Below are 17,053 nucleotides of genomic sequence, written 5' to 3'. Positions count from 1 at the left end.
TCCCATTATTTTTCATTTTTCCATATGAGGAAAGCTCTGTTTTTCAAAAAAACAGCCGGTACCCGCAATAATATGGAAATACTACGATTTGGAATTAATGTTTTGGTGGGTTTCAAATTGCTTGTAGTTAACGAATTCAATTAATTATGAAGCAGAATACGGAGCCGGGGAAGTCGTAGAGATCGTATGCAGTGGGTCCTCCGACAAATGAAAAATGAAATTACATAAATTTTAATGATTTTTTTGGACATTGAACCGAGCAGAGAAAATACTTGAATTGAGTACTGATCGATTTCTACCAAATTTTTGTTTGAAACGTGATCGAATGGAGGTGCAACGTGTGATGTCCCTGAAGGTGCAGAAAATATGACTGAAATTAATCGCGAAAATTGAGCATTCTTGATGAAAATTGTTGGCTGAGCATCTGTCTTTCGGAGTTATTCGCTGCAATCTTCAAAGACCCTTCATTTTTCCACCAACTTCTGAGAGCGGCAAACAATACTCCCTCCAAATAAACAATGCTTTGTTCTTTTACCGCTGGAGTACGGCAACTATAACAATAAGCACAATCGAGAAACTCCAAGCATTCCAACGTGTGAATCCCTTTGACGCCAGTCTCTCCAAAGCAACCGACATTCCGGAGTACATCTTATCATCCAACACCAGTCGTTAGTGACAAGCACTGGCAAACGATTTATACGGGTCTGGAAAGCTCTACATCTCCTAGTTATCTCACAACACCACAATCCCAAACCGCACACACAGAATCCTCGTACTGCCGAAAAGCTAGAAATTATAAACTTTTCATCATAATTCTTGCTCCACCATCATGATCACATGATGGCTAGTGCTTGGTGCATTCACTTCATAAAAGCTTCATGGAATTCCTGATAAAATCGGGTGATTTATGTCCAACAACATAGAATGCATAATTGGGTGGTATTATACAGGGTGTCCCACAACTCAAGTTAAATATTTTAGGAGTAATTCGTGAGACGATTTTGGAGGCTTCCAGTCCAATAATTCACACCTTTCATTTGACATGACCGAGAGAAGAAAATTATAACAAATCATGGAACGTTTAATCATTTATATTTATGTATCTGCTAACTTGAACTCACCGATTGACTCACCACTGAAACCTTTCTGATTTTAATTTGAGACTCTCTGCAATTCAGACACAACTTAGTCAAGTGAGTCCATCCAATGTAAAAAGTTCATTGCACGCATTTGTAACCATCAGAATTGTTCATAGAACTTCTCGAGTTGAAGATAGAAATCGTTGTTGCCGGGCCAAGAAGAATGGAACGACTATGTAATATAGGTTGAGAGTGTGGTTGAGGGAGAAGAAAGGGGGTACCAGTGACTAACCCAGCGAATGTTATCGTGAGTTTCGTGTTATCGGCGATGGGTTGGGAAATTGCAGTAGCAAGCCTAGCGCTGAAGAAAGGTCTGGGGAGCTACGAAGTTTGTATACGAGACTTTTTCGACTATACACAGTTCTTGCTGTTTGCGATAACACTCGTAACCTCAAAAGATATCGTCGCTGATCATCACTAAACATGAAAAATTATACCAGTGTGCATTCCGAACAATTAGCTTTCCCATAGGGAAGTTGTTACATTTCTCCGAAGAGGAGAAAGGAATTTTAGGAATCGATTTGCATGTGGGAATGTTTTGAAGGCTCAACAGGACACGTGTTCAATATATTTTCCATCAAACTCTACTTGATGTTAATTAGACGTGACTGATACTTTCGATAATTTTTCACAAAAATCCAATCCTCAAGCGATTGATGTAAATTTCAACTGTAATTGTCCGGTCTTAGGTACCGATTTACTACGAAATTATTCGAGTCTTTGAATGTACATTTTATGATTGGAGAGACGTTTATGAAACTGTAAAGAACATGTTAGAACGGAAGAGTAAACATGTGAGTGCAGCCTGCGGAAAAGCTTGAGCGACGCTTCATAGGTTGCTAGTTAACCCTGCGCATACGGTCTGCCTTTGTTCTTGGTTTTCATGGCATCGGTATTGTCTTACAACTGCAGAACTAATCAGGGCCCTTTGTTTCTTGACTGTATTTTCGTTAGTGAAACATTTCTCCGGAGGGGTTTCGGATCTTGAAGGCGTTTTGGTGAAGGTATGGAACACGAAGGTTTGGAGAGGTTTCAAAACGATAGTGAATTCGTTATGGAATAATTATCTTATAAATTGAGAGCTGATACTGTTGACGACGATTGAAGAGTGTTCCCTACAGCGAGATTCAAGAGTTTCTTTTTATTCGACAACGTTAACAATGTTCTGAGGTATAATGGTCCGTAGCGACAGAAGTGCTCACATGAATAATTTTTCAATTCGTCTCCCGAAGTAATTGATTGATGGATTGATGTTCCTACTCAATAACTTTTCTAAATTTTTCATTGAGTCTTGAAATATACTGTTCGATAGATGGTCTAGTATCGAAATATGGTACTCCTTCACCTCCTTCAGGGACAGAGAAAATTTTAAGTCAACTCATTACTGTTCTGTACTGAAATTTTTCAAATTCGTTATCTTTTCAAACTCTTCAGATACGAACCACCAATTTTATTATGAAGAACATATGTTCACTTGATGGAAGATCAATGTTCTTCTTAAGATTGTGATGACAAAATATTGGTATCCAACAAAGTTCTCTCGCTGGATGAAAATTTCACCCGGAATGTTTGAAAAAAAAGATGAATTATTCATACACCTTCAGCAAAGTTCGTGAAGTGCAACAGATTGAAATATCCACTGGATTCTCGTTGGAAAAGGTTGGATAACATATTAATGAAGCGGTTGACATCGCTCTCGTGTCGGCAGAGAGCTCAGTATCTTTTTTCCATTTTTTTTGGAGATTTGAGATTCGATTCAATGGAATTGTTCCTGCGTTGTCAAACGCTCATGCCCCGGGGGAACCACGAGCCAGTGGTCGTTGAGTAGTTGATGTAGAAGGGGAAGAGACGGCCGGATCCGCTCACGATAGCCCAAGGCTATTCAGGAGAATCATATCCCCGATGGATCTGTGGAACGCCTTGTAATGGTGACCCTTCAGGACGAGGGGAATTATTTCTTCGGGTGGTCTGACCCCTCTCCCCTTTCAATCCGTATCGATGTACATGTCTACTACGGGTCACAGCATAGGCATATTTATGACAGTTGTGGAAATTCCGAAGCTGGCAACTCTATAAGCAGAAAAAACTGAACAAACTTATCTCCATCGACGGATGAGATATGGGGGGTAATTTGTGAAGCTGCTCTGAATGAGAGTGAGGCTTCGGGGTGGGCTACTAGAATCTCCCAAAATTTATCGCAACTATACGTTGTCGATTGAGGCCGATCAAGTGAATTGACATAAAAAGTTATTGTTTTTGAACTATTGTTTGGGGGTAAATTGTCTCTGGGAGATCCTCGAGGCTCACTTTCACATCAAAATCTGCTGACGCGCAATACTCATCAACATTGATTGCCATTCCTAACATATGATGCCAACAGAACTGAATTTCATACATTTCCAGTGTTCGGACTGTCTTCGAACACCCGCAGAAAAATCTAAAATATCAGGACCGATTTTTTTTTTTGAAATTCCTCAGTGTGTACCTAATCCGTAGCTATGGCAATCAATCCCTCAGCCGGAAATGGAGGACTTCTGATGATGAACCTGGCCTAACCCTCTAAGATAATCCTTCCGCAATTCCGCATATGAATTTAACCAGTGGAATTTCCTCCCTTACCCCAAAGACTGCCCGTTCTCCCCAGGCATCACAGATACTGAGCTTAATCTTGCTAAATATTCATGGCACTGGTGGATTCTCTGTTGACTCCGTATTGGATGACACCATTTGCGCTGACCCCTCCCTCCCCCCCGACCCCCTAGTCCCGGAGGCCACTGGAAAATCGCGGCTAGCCCGAAATTTATGGGCTACGTACAAGGCTGACCTACTTGGAGCATTCGGTACGACCCTGTTACCCACTGACAGTATCTGTTTACTCAATGATTTGATTACCAAAATCCTTGGAAATTGGTAGCAATGTAATTTATTCGCTCGTAAAGTTGTTAGTGGGCTTGTTCATTGACATTACCGAAGAGAAATAGTGTTTTTCGAATAACGATTGAATGACACGTACACAAGTGAATGTTGTCGATTACGGCGACGACGTTGCCGAGTGGAGAATGAAATTTCGCTATGGAGAATAATTGAAGATTAGACTCGAGAGGATATCTCATTTCGTTCGTCGAGAGAGTTAAAGTCCTTTACGTCTACTCGGAGGAAGTAAAACAGTGGTGGTGGAATGGGAAAGCACTGTCAGACTCGAATAGATGTAAAATCTCACGAGTACTGCAAGTGTTTTCATGGATGAAGGGAATTGTATACCCCGGTCTTTTAATTACGAAATCGAAATACCGTGAAGAGTCATTTCGAGGAAATGAAGATGGACAGAGTTGGCTGTAAAGAAGGAATTCATTTCAACTTTTGATGAACAGTTTTACGACAGGCTTTGATGCAAATTCATCGGAGAGTAACTCGATACAGTGATGGGAGGGAATGAAGTGAGTTTTTTCATGTCAGGCGAAAACTTATGTCGCGACAGCTTGAATTTTCTTCCCTGGAAAATCTGACGGATGCGAAAAATTCGAAAAGTTTTTACTCACGGTCAAATGGAGTTGAGCAATTTATTTTCGAAAAGTCAAGCGTTGAACTTTTGTTTTCCTCAGCCATTAGTCTACCAAGATTTCATTACGATCTTGGGGAAACCCCGTGGTGCTTTAAATAGTACGTAGAATGGGTACTTCAATTAATCTTCCAGCCACCATTGACCCCCTCCGGGTACATAACTCCGGGAATCATGAAGCAAGCCTGCATTCCCGTATGCTGGCAAGTGATGTCGATCGCTCACCGTCCAACCAACCGCTCAAGATCTTTTTTACACAGACCACGGTCTTCCGCCTCCTTTCGCACGGTCATTCATGATGGGAGATCACTCCTAGGTTACACCGCGTGTTTTTTTTTTCAGGTGATTTTTTGTTTTACTTGAGAGTTCTTGTTAATGGACTTGCTTCAAAGGGGATTTTTCTGCGGAGAGAATTTGCCTGTCGGAATAGATATTTCCTCGTGGGTGAACGCGCGTGAGAGAAGTAAGTGCTTCCGGGATTTCAGAATGATTTGTCATCGTCAGCTGGTTGGAGTACATTTCAAAGATCCAGAGAATTTAGCCGAGTATTTTTTTTCTAAAAAGACTAGGGATCATTCGAAATTTTCACGATTGAAAAGGATCGTTGCATTTCGGGGTACTCAAGTGACTTTTGCCATTTTCTATACATAATATTTAGCCCACAATTTCACGCTTTTCACGTCTCCGAAGCTCTCATTCGTTTTGAAATTATTGTAGAAAAAAAAATTAGATTGTTAGAATTGTCTTGTTCTCTCAGTGTATCGGCTAATAATTCCAACGCTCGATGAAATTGCAAATAAGGAATTAAAACGCGTCAGAAATTGAAGAACGCGAACTCATGAAAGGGTAATGCATTAGCCAAGTTAAATATTTGAAACGCGTGGTGTTCGCTTTAATATCCGCTCACGTCCCATCTGTTTTCTAGGGACATAAAGCACCGGTAACATACAACCAGCGCTTCATATCCTTGAAAAGCCCAAGGCCTCCCTAGCAGGAATTCTCCGGTATACAAGGCAGATATACACTGCGAGGAAAACGAGGAAGGAGGGATGTTTTCAGAGTGCAGTAGTGAATACACTAACAACGAGCTCTCCCTCCTTCCTCAGATAAAGGGTAGATGGTTTTGGTAAAAAAAGAAGTAGCAATCCTCTCGGGGGTGAAGTATTGCATGAGTAATCTATGGGATGATCCGAGGAGACAAAAAAAAATTGATATAAAAATGGAAAGTTATGGTGGTGGGACATGTAGAAAGCTTCTAGCACGATTCATTTGACAATGGAAGCATCTATAAGCATCAGTGAACGCTTCATCCGTTTGCCATTGGGATAAATAAAGTTGGATCATGGTGGAAATGAGGCCGTGGTGATGGGTGGGGAGAAGATCGTTTTACTCCTCAACCGTGTTCTCATCTCTTTTCTCATCGTGGGGTGCCAGGGACATAATCGTTTTGTGATACACAGTTCACTCTTCACTAGCGATAAATATTCCGGTGGAAAATGTTCCCGTAATAAGTTGATTGCCAATAGTTTCCGAACTATTTTGATCTATTGCTTGTGTTCAGAGGTTAACAGACACTAGAGTAAGTTGATCGGTGGTAGAATTGTTCACTTAGCGAGTCAGTGAATATGATCGTGCATTGGAGAAGAGATGAATTGAACTTAAATATATTTTTCAGTTGAAAGTTTAGTTTTGAAAAATGGTTCACTTTATTTGGGTAATTTTGAAAAAATTGATACAATGTCTTGCACATGGTTTTGAATGATTAATGATAATAGAAAATAGCGTTACTTTGGCCTCGTTACCCACGCATTTAATTCTCACAATTGAATTTATCGAATGAACTTAAAAGTGCATGCAATTTGAAATTATTCGAGCCATAGAATCCATTTGCTTCATCCATCAAAAAACCACAGAAATGGTTGTGCTATCCAATAACCAGCCAATTGAATTAATGACAGTAAAATGAGACAAATATGACCCTTCCAATTACACCCACCACTGATCAATTTTCTCACTCACCTCATGACGCAGCTCTGCAAATTTCAACGTCATTCATTCCAATGATTCTCGTTGAATTGTCGGAAAATGATACGCATCGTTCACCAAATCGTGCACAATTGTTTCCGTCTTTTGTGCGCGTGTCAGACACAACAATGGCATTTGAAATGGTCATTTCAGGATTTACCATTGACTATCCCCCATCGTTTACAAATGGCGAACCTCAGTTATAAAACTTGAATCAACACCTCATTAATAAATGTACATTACATCCGCAATCCCTGTCTGTTGATTGGTTTTAAACTTTAATGACAACCGCCCTCAATCTCTCTAAAGTATTGCAAACACGATCAAAGCGTCATTTGGTGGTCAAATAGAGAAATAATTAAGTTCACCGCGAAAATGAGGAGCCCAAAATTGGGAACAAGTAGTTGAGTATAGCCTCATCATATACCTATTTGTATCAAGACGTCACAGTTGGCCTGCTGAAAATTTTCCCCTCAATTTAACTCGTCAAACTTTTCCCTTTATTTTCACGGCTCCGGTGTGATGGCTCATTGTGCAAAACAGACTGAAGTGTTTCGTGGATAATTAGTGGTTCTCGGAAGGCTTCTAGGAGCTGTATAACCACCCTCATGTCAATCTCGTCTCTGTCTTGTTCGTCTCGTCTACGTGCTTATTCAAAATATTACTATTTTATCAGTCCGGATATTGCGTGAATTTCCCCGTGTGAATGAGATTAGTCCGCTATTTGCGTATGATTCTATATGTATTCCCAGCTACAATTTGAAGCACACGATTGAAAAAAAAAAGAAATTGTTTGAGTGCTACAACTTTTACAACGAAGATTGCGAAATTTCAAGTTTTAAGTTTCATGTAGTAGAGAGAGAACTTCATCTTTTGATTATATTTTATGCGGTCAGTTATTGGAATGTTACGGTGATCCGATGGGCAGTATACGTATCTGAGGGATCAATAAATTGCTGAAATATCTCCGGCAGAAAAGTGCCCACTGGGGAGATGAGGAAGTTGTGGGGATTCCTCAGGTCCAGAGGACATTGTGGGTTAAGTGTATCTACGGGTGTTGCCTTCTTAACTGGACCCCATTGGTTTTGCTGAGGAGGTTATGCTAGGTTAAAGTTGCCAATGGGATTCCCCCAGTCACGTAGTTAATTAAGGATGGCGAGTGTGGCGGAGAATTGGTACTTGACGATCGTCGAAGAATTGTGAAATTGTTTGAAGGCACTGATGCTGTGCCATGAATTATCGATGAGGAACTTTTATGTGGATGTTCCTATCTTTTCCTTATTTCCATCACATTTTAAAATATTCTATCGTGATAATTTTTATTTAACCATAAAATGATTACTTCTGTTACGTGGTGATTTATGTTTTGCAGTTTAAAAACATGAATCAAGAAAATTAGTGATATAACGTGTGATAAAAATATTCTTACGGTACATCAAAAGTCTATTTAAATTTAAGTTACTTCAGAAAGTTCAAATATCGATAAGAGAGAAATTTCTCGAACTCTTCAAAGTCTTCTTCAAACCCGGTGAATAATTGATCTCAAATATTTAGTCTCCATTAATTCTCTAATAGAATTGTTGCAAGGTTAAGAGAAGGGAAAATTTTATACCGATTTTCCCCAAAATTTCCAATAAAATTCTGGACATTACAAATTTCCAGAATTCAACATGGAAAATATCCAGCTGTGTACCAGTGTCTATATTCATTACGCAAATTCATGTAAATTGAATAAACCTCGTTTACTACTACACCACATCATCACCACAATTAGATCTAACTTCATTTCGAGAACGGATAACTTCTAGCACGAGAAGCGTTTGGTGGAACCTCTGTGAGAAAAATTTTCACAAGTTTGCGAGCTTGAAGATATTAGATACTCCGTTGTAAGTCAATTCTCGAACAATCAACTAAGACAACACCAATTATTCCACCTCCACGTGAGCGTAGTTAGCGTCCAGGGGTATTGTTTAGTAGGCCCATCCTCCCCAAGAGCGATACAAAGAGGCAAAACTGCGATGTGAGAGGGAGGGCGATGTCGTGACAAGACTAACCAACACGAGAGGTGGAATGTTTGGCAATTAACAAAGGGTAATAATTAACGTTGCGCCACGGGGTAAAGTGTATTGGCAAGTAACAACCTCAACACATACCTGTCCTGATTTAGGAGGTTAAATTGACCAGGTGAATTTTCGATTAACTTGAAATTGCAATCGTCAGGTGAAAAATTGAGGTATTGATATTCTGAGTTATTCGCTGAGTAATAAAGAAGATTAACGACTTCTGAAATTAATTCATTAGTTGGAATTCACGAATCTTCATCCCTAAATTTTAGAGGTTTCGTGTCCATATTTCACCAAACAAAAAGTTATTCTGAAGACAGTTTGAGTTAGAATTATTATTGATAATTGGAATTAGGTGAATATGCCTTCCTCGTAACCAATAAATAATGGAGATTAACAACTTGTCATTCCGTCCACAAAATGATTATTTTATCTGCTTATGAATGAAGGATGTTGACTTGTGTGTAGCTTGAAAGTCTCGGAAATACATTCTGATATATTGTATGCGTTATTGCGTATCAATTGGTGAGAGGATTTACGAGGCGATTCATCGCGGTAGTGAAAACTTGACGTTCTTTTCATTATTCAAGGGATATTTATGCTCGATACAATTTACGCGAGACGTATAATTATTTACTTTGCATTTTACGAACGGTCATGAATAAATTCAACATGAGTTGGAAAGTTATGCCATTAAATATTTTGGTAATTGCAATAAAATCATTATGTCTACATAAATAACGTGTTATTATGATCGTTTTATGACTTGTAACGGTGCTTTAAATTTATCCTGCCGAATCATCGGAGAAGAAACTGCAAAACGTGAAATTACTTTTGAAATTATCTGTTCAATATTGACTTAGTGCTATATTATTTAGAGAACCTCTAGAAAGCCTTTTGTTGAAGAAACGTAAAGCCCTTGAATTTCAATAAGTACCTCTGCTTAATGAGATCGACTTTATTTCTCAATCAATTAGTAAAATAATCATTCCATAAAAAATCGAGAGCCATATCGCAGATTTCAATCTGAACATTCTCACACCGAATATTGTTTCAATCCTCAAATTCGTCTAAACCCGTGAATATGACCGCCATCTTCTTCCAGCATATAACTAAATTATAACCATCATACGACGGTCGTGTGACGTCATAATTTCTTTCCCATAATTTGAGTACTTCAACATTGTTACTGGTATTTGGTCGGAATATGATAGCTCCATGAAATTGATGTCACAAAATCTCTCATAAAATTGAACAGGGACTCTGAAATATTTAGTAGTTTTATATTGTTATTGCGGGGTAGATGAAATACGACGGTGGTGTAGAATTTATGTCCCAGAATATTCCATAAATTTGAATGGCACGAAAGCCTAGCGAAATATTCACCGAAGTCAAACGTTCTGAATGGTCGAAGCGGAAAGACGAAACGCCCTCAGAGATCAAAAATGGGGATGGGAGCTGTTAAAGGGGTGGTTTTACGTCTTGCCTGGTTTCTACAGCCCGAATATAAGTAATTATTAATGCCATGGAATCTCTAGCCAACGAGTAATTTCCCTCGCAAGACATTCAATCCCAAATGCGAATGAATATCAAATACCTCATAATATATCACATCGACCACATGCAATGGAATTCCATCCGTATCTATTTACAGCTTTAAAAGCCTCCCCCTCCCTCCCAGCGCAAAACGACAAATTATTCCCCCAAATGGTTATCAGATTCCATTCACAGCGACATAATTTGTTTCCTCGTTATGTTTAATGATTTTTAGAAATAATGGAAAGTCATTGGCAGTTTTTTTTTTCAACTCGACACGTGTCATTTCCAGAGCCCGTTAAACTCAACATATAATTCACATTGGAATAGTACGTGTGGGTGGAACAAGCCGCTAATATTTAACGACAGTTTAATGGGCAACAACCACGCGGCAGAAACAACAACACCCGCTTCACGGTGATATTCAGGGTAGTGTAACGCCAATGCCAAATTAAGGGTGGGTTTTACGACCCTCGGTTCCAGTCATACTTACAGCAATCAACCTGATCACTTTTATCTTACCCCTCTTTGTGTTGCATCAACAACGGTTTCAGGTAGTTGTGCGTCAATTCATGTGGAGAATTTCAATTCACCCTGGAATAGATCTTCGGCTGTAAAGCTGAGATTATTTTACGACGATTCAGTGACACGATTCCCAACAGCAAAATTTGCGTTAGTCTATTCGGGCATTTTTGTTTTACGGCCAGGGGCTTGTCTGCCGGTTGTCCACCGGGGGATTCGCACAAATAGTTGTGGAACAGGTGCGCTAACGTCCGGTTCGTTTACCACCGCGCTTAATGGCGAGAGCCACGGCAAAGCCATAACCACAAATCCCTGAAGATTGACTTTACCCCTTTTGTTGGGGGGATGTTATGGGTGCGTTAGGCATTTTTTTTCACTGGGAGTTCACGTTTCAATGAGGAATTTCGTTGGCTTTTGGAAATATAGGATTTTCAATTGCTGCATGAATTGTCATGATCGGAAGCACTCCCAGGAGAAAGTTTTAGTTATTACGGGAATAGCCGCAGCTTTTGGAATATTATGGCTCTGCAGTAAAAACAAAATATAATTCTGCCAATCGGATTTTTAGACGGGGATTTAGAGCGATTTTTTATGGCAATGGCAAGCAGGTTCATTCAATTTACTATGTTAGTATGTGTGGAGAGAATTGGGATTGAAAATCCGGAGATTAATTCGACTGAGTTGCTCGTCGGCCAAAGTTATGGTGGTTGATTTGATGGAGTAAAATCATCATGATTTGCTTTAATTACCTGCGCCATTGAGCATTTTACCCAGGTATTCAATTGGAGACAATATCACTCTTCAGAAAAACAACAGTGCAAAGGTCAATGAAATTCCAATTTCCTTTCACAGGTCATTTTCTTATTGATACAAAATCCAGGAATCGATTCTCTCATTTTGTTCTGTTCCGTTTTATTTTCGTTTCTATATTGGATCTTGAGTTGTAATTAGAGACAATTGACAAGCGTGCACAGCAGTTATAACAATAACTCAGCAAATGTTGGTGTAACATGAAAAGAAATGCCTCGCTACCACTGACAAATAGTAACAGTTTCCAAAAGCATGCGTGTACAATTCGTGTCTGTGTGTGCAACACCGAGTCCTGTAATATACATTATGCCGGGTAAAACTTCTACCATAACCATTGCTCACTCCATACGAGTTTACTCCGACTACGATATGTCCTGGAAAATGCGAGTTGTTTATATATTTCTCCAGGATAAAACCTGGAAACACAACTTCACATTCACGTCATACACCAGTTCTCACCTTTTTTTCCTTGGATGGATTTCAGTTGGAGTAGTCGCTGTGCCAGCAGGATACTTGGCAACACTGAGTTATTATCGAGATGAAGAAACTTTTGAAAACTTGGGAAAACGGAGTTTCATCGGGGATTTCCAATTTATACGCTGAATCGGTGAGTAAAAAAATATACAAAAAAAATTCATTGAATGGAATTTTACAGAAATATTTTCTTCTGTGTGAGGAAAACACTAGTTGTGTTGGCGAAATTTAATTAGAATTTCATAGGCGGAAAGGTATTTTTCGAAATATGTCAATTAAAATGGAAGCTATTGACTTTCATTCAATTTTCAAATTGTGTTTTCGGAATGACAGAAATTTTTCCTCCACTTGCTTTTGTTTGGAAATATTTCAATATCTAATTCAGGATATTCGAACTTTTTTTCCAATTTTTTTATGGCACGAAGAGAATAAATAAAAAACAAATTACTTTCGGCGCCTTTCCCATCGGAAATAATGAAAACGCTTCATTCAAGAAATCCAGAAGCAACAATAAACTGTAAATTGCGAGTTCATGACTCGCATACTCGGAGCCCTCTAAAAAATAGCAATGGAACTCTGTGTGTAATTTCACAGTCAGATAAAAAGCAAAATGACTACATTTCGAATGGTTATTACGGGAAAGACTGGAAAATCGTGAACACGTTGGGTTAGCGAAGAGGGAACTGTAGGGGTGCGTAAATGTAAATTGCATCGGACAGTTTAGGCGTGTGGTGATTTATGTGCTCAACGGTTTAAAACAATCCATGCAAATGCTACGCCCTAACGTATGTGTGCATGTGTGTGGTGTGTGTGTGCTGGAGGGAAATGAGGTCGAGTTCTCTTCCCGTTCGCGTACGTAATTCATATATTACAATGGGCATATATGTTGACGAAGAATTCCCAATGCAATGGTAACAATAATATTGAGCAATGATATTTTGCTGAGCGGGCAAATGCCAGACATTTTGTCAATTATCATGCGAATTCTGGAATTAAAAACGTAGAGCTGGTAATCAATTTGAAGGCTCCAATGGTGCCATATTTGTCGAGTATACTTCTGGGAGAAATTACCGAGTGCTGAGGGAGTTCATTATGAACATTGGCGATAATTATCGGGCATGAGGGAATGGAGACAATTTTTTCTGTCATGTGGTTAAAAAATTTGTGCTGCATTTTCCAGCATGAGTATCGAAAATTTCTACTGCGTAATATGCTATGGGGAGAAAAGTCAATCGATAACGAGGGAGGAATGGCTGGGAAATTTTATTAGATTTCCATTGAACTATCTGTTAGTTTAAAAAAATTCAAAAATTCAAAATATTCTATTTCTCCTGTGGACAACAAATCAACTCCAGTTATTTCGATTTAGTCTCCGCTTTAGAAAATGTACATAGTGATACTCCATTACTTCACAATATTTTCGCTCCCGTTTCGAGGGCCATTGGGAATTCTCTCAACTTTAAAGAGATAACAGAATAGAAAAGAACTGCTTTCAAATTCCGCCTTCGAAAATCTTAACGATACATAAACAAAAAAACCCGAGTGCCGGAGTTCCCTTTTCAAACTTTAGTTATTCCCTACGTCTCGGTAATTCACAAAGGCGGGATCCCTCGATGCGCTACTCAGTATTTCGAAATTCAGTCCAGCAGAATCCAATAAACTGCAGAGAACGAGAAAGAGAGGGGGAATCCAATCAGTGGGAAGGTTGCCCGACAACTTTGGGCCGGTTTCATGGGAGAGATGTGAGTGCGCTGATATAGACAGGGGATGAGTATCATCACAGTTTCAAGTGTGTGTGGACGACAAACTATGCGGCTGTGAAGGACATTTGTTTTCCATGTTGTCTGCATTGTTACGCATATAAAATTTCGAATGAGTAGCACTTGTCGGGATGATTGGATGAATTTCATTATTTTTTAATGAATCGGGGTTCATTTCGGATCGCCCATTTTCCCGGGATAAAAGTCGCGTCGGTTGATGGTAGCGAGTAAATTAAATTAATAAAAGCTAGTACATTAAGTTATTTTAAACTTTACGTCATTTTCTCGTGCGAGGACTCGCGTTTTTGACGAGACGTCTATTTATAAAAATATTCCTTTCCTCGTACATATTTACCTCCATAACCAACTCAATTTCCGGGTGTTCCATCAGATCTGAAACTTACAATACCCGCTAACATCACAACCTGCACAGACCGTTGAAGTGCAGAAGACAAAGCGATGAAGTCTTGTGATGAATCGTCCTGACAATGGTGTTGGTATAATAGCGTCACCCCATGATCATAAATATACCCAGGTCTGGTTCTCAGCGCTAACGTCGAAACACACATGTTCTCCAGTACATTCTAGGGTGCTTGCGAATATTCCAGTCATCCGATATTCCACAGTTATGGCTTGGAAAAGCAGTTGTACTGGGGGGGCCGCAGTATCGGTCGAGGAACAGTGCATGTGCATTGGTCGTTGACGACGACAATGTCGCCCAGGTGACGATGGTAATACCGATTCTCAGCCTTAAGACAATTAAGGACATTCGAGGCAATCCTCTCGGCAGCATCAACGCATACATAACCTGGTGCCACTGAAATGGCTTTGACAATGTCCTCATTCCGTTTATTTTAAACACGCGAGTATTTACCGTTTCATTTATTTCCCAAATTTATTTTCCTGCGGGGGTTATAAAATATTTTATGAACGGAGAATAACTCTTGAAATGAACCCTCGTCGCTTATGGCACCGCGGATTAGTCTCGAGTAATTGCCACAATTTTCTGAACTTCTTTCTCATTTTTCATTTTTTTACGATATTAATTCTAGTTTCGTTGCGGCTTTCATTCCAAGTTTTTTCTTACAAATTAATTGAGTTATTTCCTGGGTGAGTGAGCTCTCGCAGTAATTGACATTAATATTGAAGAAATTGACAAATAGTTTCGTGCGTGAATGGCACAGTCCAATGTGGATGGGAAAAAAATCCTGCAAAAGTTCATGTCGTCGCACCATAAACGAGGTGCAAGCCGACCAATCATTGTGTTACACCATAATTTATACCGAGGGGTGATCACCTTGTTTACGACATAAGCACATAAATTTTTGGATGAATTGCACTACGTGCAGGGAATTCCCAAGATGATAGAAAATATTTTCCTACTTGCACTCGACTTTATGAATTATCCGGGAAAAATCGTGTGACAAACAAAATTTTATTCACTCCCGGTCATTTTTTATCCCCGATATCTTGGGATTCATCTGAGATATTTAATTTTCTAAGGTCCTTGATGAAATCCGGACTCCCGCAATGCGAGCCACGAAACATCTTCTCAAAATGAATAACTATCCTTCATATTACCACTCTCATAACACCAAAGTAATGACGAAAATCCCAACGACGTCTCCTCATCAGCTCCCACCTGAATCCCCCCTCCCCCTCCATTACTCAAATTATTACAATTCCATTTCTCCTCCCTTATGGACAAAAGCGAGAGCTGTAAACGTATCCAGCTCATGCAGACCCATAAAAAAAATACCCTCCATTCTCACCCCCTGATACTCCGGCGCAATACGTATAGAGGCACTGAGATGCATTTTTTTTCCAAGAAGAAAAACGTTGCGAGGGGTGTTATTTTTACGATCTACGTGGATATTACACGGGATCTGTATTACGCACGTACATTGGATTTACGGTGGATTGATCGTAAAGGGCTCAACAGTCCTCAGAAACGTGATAGTTATCTAAACGCATGAAGTTTTCAAAACTATTCCATTGCGGTCGAAGAACAGTGCAGAGAGTGCTTTTAGATCTTCATGATTCGGATGAAATGTGGGGGCCGTCTGCTTCGCTATTAAATTTTTTATTCGGTACTATATGTGCAGAGAAAATTTTCAGAAAAAATTTTAATGCTAACGTGAAAAAGAGCGGCAAAGCGAAGGACAGGGAAAAATTCGAGTGCTGAAACTGAAAATTTTATTGAGAGAAAGAAGAGTTCTCCTCTCTGTGAAAATTTCACGAAATTCCCTAGAAATTCACTCTTTATCACCCTTGAACTTTTCCTATCCATTTTTCCATTAATTAAATTCCATTGGAAATTTAATGAAAAATTTACAACATCTGAATAATCACTACACTTCACCGGTCAATCGAAGAGTTAATAAAATCCCACAATAATGGAAATATCGATCGATTAAAAAAGATTTTTTCATCGAATTGAAGTATCCTCAATTCTCATTTCTTTCTACTTCTTCTCCCGCGTTTGAGTACCGGAAATACTTGAACGAATGGATCGAAGAAAGAGGGATGGGTACAGACACAGGGAGAAAGAGTCCAGCGAGTCAAGAGAGTAGCAGGGGAAGCGATTGGTGGATGAGGGATGAGGGGATGAGCATCGACCGCTGCAGTTATCGGGCAACGATGAGTTGGAGGAGACGCAGAGTTGCGACGTGCATCACTGGGTATATTTCACTGTAGAGCCGATTGACGTTATCTGGTGACTATCGAAACTCCAGAACAGGACACGTGAAACATCAAATAACCGGGGATAACTCATCGATAATCGATTATCGATCGATTGGAAATCCTTTTGTCGTCGGTTTTGGCTGCAGAGACGGATAGAGGGATAAATAAAATGGGTAAATAAATAAATGAAATGAATGCTGTCACGAGCATCTATTTGTTGTTCGGAGTCTCATCGGATGTACGTCGAATTATTTATTTCTTAAATCTCGGGGCAGTTCTTTATTCGAACCCCTAACTGCGGACAAAAAACGAATTTATCACATAGTGTTTCCTACGCGCACTCAATATCTGTGAATTAGACTGAGAATGTACCTTGAACAGCCTCGTTAATGTCCCCCAGGTCCTGGGAATATTCGAAATTATCCGCAAAACTATGCCATAACTATTGCAGTATCTGCCTGTACCAAATGAACATCAGCG

At 39.5% G+C, this 17,053-nt stretch overlaps 1 protein-coding gene across 4 annotated transcripts in view; it reads right to left on the bottom strand.

The window, feature by feature from the left end:
* Positions 1 to 17,053, bottom strand: part of Nachralpha4 (nicotinic Acetylcholine Receptor alpha4) — a 157,442-nt gene that overhangs the window by 88,945 nt on the left and 51,444 nt on the right. The window lies entirely within an intron of this gene.

Source organism: Diachasmimorpha longicaudata, chromosome 1 (assembly GCF_034640455.1).
Source record: "Diachasmimorpha longicaudata isolate KC_UGA_2023 chromosome 1, iyDiaLong2, whole genome shotgun sequence".
In the NCBI taxonomy this organism is placed as follows: Eukaryota; Metazoa; Arthropoda; class Insecta; order Hymenoptera; family Braconidae; genus Diachasmimorpha; species Diachasmimorpha longicaudata.
Note: the sequence above shows the minus strand (reverse complement) of the source record. Positions and strands in the feature narration are given on the sequence as shown.